Source organism: Pongo pygmaeus, chromosome 11, assembly GCF_028885625.2.
Source record: "Pongo pygmaeus isolate AG05252 chromosome 11, NHGRI_mPonPyg2-v2.0_pri, whole genome shotgun sequence".
Taxonomy (NCBI): domain Eukaryota; kingdom Metazoa; phylum Chordata; class Mammalia; order Primates; family Hominidae; genus Pongo; species Pongo pygmaeus.
The window spans coordinates 71997505-72002725 of record NC_072384.2 but is presented as its reverse complement, the minus strand read 5'-3'; positions in this window follow the sequence as shown (position 1 = coordinate 72002725).

Below are 5221 nucleotides of genomic sequence, written 5' to 3'. Positions count from 1 at the left end.
CATGGATGGAGCTGGAGGCCATCGTCCTTAGCAAACTAATGCAGGAACAGAAAACCAAATATCACACTTATAAGTGGTATATAAGTCCTCACTTATAAGTGGGAGCTACATGATGAGAACACATGGACACATAAAGGGGAACAATATACACTGGGGCCCACTTGAAGGTAGAGGGTGGGAAAAGGGAGAGATCAGAAAAATAACTATTGAGTACTAGGCTTAATATCTGGGTGACAATATGATCTGTACAACGAACTCCCATGACATGAATTTACCTATATGACAAACCTGCACATGTACCATTGAACCTAAAATAAAAGTTAAAAAAAAAAAACCCAAAAACAGTTATATAAGTTTTCTGGAATTTGTGGCCAAAAAAGTAGTCGTAGTGTTACAGGAAAGGGGTCCTGATCCCAACCCCAAGAGAGGGTTCTTGGATCTTATGCAAGAAAGAATTCAGGGCGAGTCTGTAAAGTGAAAGCCAGCTTATTAGGAAAGTAAAGAAATAAAAGAATGACTACTCCACAGACAGAGCAGCCCCAAAGGATGCTGGTTGCCTATATTTTTTTTTTTTTTTTTTTTTGAGACGGAGTCTCGCTCTGTTGTGCAGGCTGAGTGCAGTGGTGCCATCTCGGCTCACTGTAACCTCCACCTCCCAGGTTGAAGCGATTCTCCTGCCTCAGCCTCCCCAGTAGCTGGGATTACAGGTGTGTGCCACCATGGCTGGCTAATTTTTGTATTCTTGGTACAGATGGGGTTTCACCATGTTAGTCAGGTTGGTCTTGAACTACTGATCTCAGGCAATCCACCCGCTTTGGCTTCCCAAAGCGCTGGAATTACAGGCGTGAGCCTGGTTGCCTATTTTTGTTTTGTTTTGTTTTGTTTTGAGACAGAGTCTCACTCTGTCACTCAGGCTGGAATGCAGTGGTGCAATCTCAGCTCACTGCAACCTCCGCCTCCCAGGTTCAAGCGATTCTCCTGCCTCAGCCTCCCCAGTAGCTGGGACTACAGGCACCTGCCACCACACCCGGCTAATTTTTGTATTTTTAGTAGAGATGGGGTTTCACCATGTTGGCCAGGATGGTCTCGATCTGTTGACCTCATGATCAACACCCCCCTTCTAGGCCTCCCAAAGTGCTGGGATTATAGGTGTGAGCCACCGCTCCAGGCCGCCTATTTTTATGGTTATTTCTTGATGCTATGCTAAACAAGGGGTGGATTATTGATGCCTCCCCTTTTTAGGCCATACAGGGTATCCTCTTGATGTTGCCATGGCATTTGTAAACTGTCATGGTGATGGTGGGAGTGTAGCAGTGAGGACCACCAGAGGTCATTCTCGAGGCCATCTTGGTTTTGGTGGGTTTTAGCTGGCTTCTTTACTGCAACCTGTTTTATCAGCAAGGTCTTTATGATCTGTATCTTGTGCTGCCTCCTGTCTTATCCTGTGACTTAGAATGCCTTAACTGTCTGGGAATTCAGCCCAGTAGGTCTCAGCCTCATTTTGCCCAGCCCCTAGTCAAGATGGAGCTGCTCTGGTTCACATGCCTTTGACAGTAGCAAAAAGCAGTCCCTTCTCATTTCAATCCCATTGTTGTCCTTTTTTTCTGAGTTTTTGATTCCTTAAATCTCTATGCATAGCTTTTGTTCCCTAAATGTGGTTATGAGTTCAAGATGGCCCACTGCTCAGACCTTCCTTAAGTGTGGAGGCTTTCTGTTGGCTGTGGACTACCCCAGAGTTATCCCTGACAGGCAAGCACTCATAGGCCACTGTGTCAGCCAGCTATGGGTGCCTGTCTAGAAGGCCACTCACAGGCAAGATGCAGATGGATGAAGGCACACAGTCCTGCTTCCTCAAAAGATGCATTTTTTCAGTTTGTTTTTGATTAACACATTCTTCTTCCCACCCCTGACACCAGGGTAGGTTCATCAAAATCTATGGAAATGTCTGTAGGTTGCAGGAAGGGCCCTTGATTCTGAAACACAGGGCTGGAGAGAAGGCACACTATTCCAACGGAGTAATTCACAGAACCACTGGCAGAGAGTAAAGGAATTCTTGGCTTTATCTGGGTTCCCCTCCCCCGACTTCGTTCAACATTTTAAAATACTTTCACCTGCTTCAGTGAAGGCACAGCTAGGGAACTTGTTGACTACCACGTGCTGTTATTTTAGTTAATATCCTTCTCCCCAGAGCTGAGCTTGTTTGCAGGAGGGCTTTGCAATGTGTGGCTTTCTTTCCATCCTGATAAGCTTCATTTCCAAGCTGGTGGCTCTCCGAAATTCTTTTGCAAATCAGAGCCTCAGATCTCTCGCTCCTTCCTGGTTCTATGGAGATTCTATATGAGAATTTAGAACAAGGCTCAGCATTCATCAGAATCGCCTGGGCTTCTTTTCTCTCCTGCGATTGCTATGTTAATGAATCTGTTGGATGTCACTGTGACCTACAAGCTCCTACCCAGCGGGAGAGCCCTGCATCTAAACTGCTGATATGCCACACTAAGAAAGGAAAAGAGGCCCTGCCTGGCCAGGCAGAGGGGCAAGGGGGTTTGGGAAGCCTTCCAAGACTCAGATCATTGTGTGGAGATGTAAAAGATCACAACTCTCCTTGTTATTACTGGTGATAAATGGCTGGGCAGGCAGATCTGCACCACAAGAATTGCTGAAATTGAGGAAACCTTGTGGAATGAACAAGCAATTGAGGAGGAAGTGAGAGGCCGATGGCAGTGTGACCTTAGTGGCAGAAAAGCCATATGTCACGTTGCTGTAACAATTTATGGCAAATATTTCTCTGTCTGGGGTTTGCCTTTAAATAGAAATTGCAAATGATGCAAGCTCAGGGTCATCACCTCCAAGTGCAAAGTCCTGCCAGTGGAGAAAGCTGCATGGAAGGGTTTCACAGGTTTGGGGAACTTTTGGCATGAAAAAGCCCAGCTCTTTGAGTTTGAGTTTCATCTACTCTTTTTTTAAGGATGAGTGGATATGTGAAAGTCGCAGTTGGAAATGAGCAGCTTCTCAGAGGCTTTTAACAAACTCAGGGTTTGTTAAAACAAGGATGAGGTGGCTCATCCCTGTGTCTGAATTCTCAGCAGCTCAGATCCCTGGCTTGTTTCTTGGGGATCCCATCCATGAGGACTGATATGGTTTGGCTGTGTCCCTATTCAAGTCTCATCTTGAATTGTAGTTCCCATAATCCCCCCATGTGGTGGGAGGGACCTGGTGGGAGGTAATTGAATCATGGGGACAGTTTCCCCCATGCTATTCTCATGATAATGGGTAAGTTCTCACGAGATCTGATGGTTTTATTTTATTTATTTTTTGAGATGGAGTCTCGCTCTGTCACCCAGGCTGGAGTGCAGTGGTGTGATCTTGGCTCACTGCAAGCTCCACCTCCCAGGTTCACGCCATTCTCCTGCCTCAGCCTCCCGAATAGCTGGGAATACAGGGGCCCGCCACCACACCTGGCTAATTTTTTGTATTTTTTTTAGTAGAGATGGGGTTTCACTGTGTTAGCCAGGATGGTCTTGATCTCCTGACCTCGTGATCCACCCGCCTTGGCCTCCCAAAGTGCTGGGATTACAGGCATGAAGTCACCGCACCTGGCTGATCGGATGGTTTTATAAGGGGCTTACCCCTTCACTTGGCTCACATTCTTCTCTCTCCTGCCACCTTGTGAAGAAGGACATATTTGCTTCCTCTTCCACCATGATTGGAAGTTTCCTGAGGCCTCCCCAGCTGTGTGGAACTTCGAGTCAATTAAACCTCTTTCCTTTATAAATTACCCAGTCTCGGGTTATGTCCTTACAGCAGCGTAAGAATGGACTAATACAAGGACCTTCATGAGTATCTCAGGCCTAGCAATGTCCACTAGTCTGGACAAAGGCATGCATGGCCATGGAGACCCTCTGGCACCATGTCAGCCACACACATTTCTTAGTTTCATTTCTGTTACTTCACAAACAATGCTGGAAAAGTACAATAGATGACTGGGTTGAGTTACCTCTCTACAACACAGGGAAGAAAATGCTCAAGGCCATAGGAAACTGGGCAGACATTCCAGAAATAGGATGTCCGGGGATTCAAAGACAATGCCATCATGGGGACTGGCCATAGGGAGCGCTGATCCAGGAATGGGCAGAAAGTAGTGCCATTTGGCTCCCCAGCTGGTGAAAGGACAGCCATCCTTTGGCTTCCACCTGGGGCACCACCTGGAGACCCCTGGTGTTGGGTAACCAACTTCAAACTGCAGTTCTGTGTGCCCCTCCCCTGCATCACTCAGGAACTTGCCTCTCCATCCTCTGGACCTCATGGTAAATGCATACCCTTGCATTTCCTCTGGGACAATTGTCTCTTATATAGTTTGATCCCAGGGAAGGCCTTGGCTTGGTCATCACAGCTTAAATACCATATTCTTCTTCCTCCACTCCTCATACCCCCAGTCAAATAAGGTGATTTTGATGGTTACCAGGTAGCCTGTGAGGCCAAGATATTCCATTCACCAGGGCTTGGGGTGAGTCAATAGGGAAACACAGCATCTACTCTATTGTTAAGCAAACATTCTCTTTATGGGTATTTGGCCCAAACAAGCTCTGTTATGTAGAGCACACTGATAGAATTGAAAAATGTAAAATGTTAAAAACTTAGCATCAAGAAACAGTGGCTCAAAATAAACATGGAGATGAAAGATCACAGACGTAGGTCATCATTAGAAAGGACAATACAGTGTTCTTAAAGCAGAGATCCAGAAAAATATCTGTTAAAATGCAAAACATAATCAGAAACAAACTCTAATATCAGGACTTATACAAATATATACACAAGCTGGGAGCGGTGGCTCACGCCTGTAATCCCAGGACCTTGGGAGGACGAGGCAGGCAGATCACGAGGTGAGGAGTTCGAGACCAGCCTGGCCAACATAGTGAAACCCCATCTCTACTAAAAATACAAAAATTAGTTGGGCATGGTGGTACATGCCTGTAGTCCCAGCTACTCAGGAGACTGAGGCAGGAGAATCACTTGAATCCAGGAGGCAAAGGTTGTGGTGAGCCAAGATCACTCCACTGCACTGCAGCCTAGGCAACAGAGCGAGACTCGGTCTAAAAATATATATATATGTGTGTGTGTGTATATACACACACACACACACACACACACAAGTGTAGGTCTGTCATGTGTATGTGCATTTGTACATGTGTGGGAGAGGGAGAAGGAGAGACAGAACAAGAGC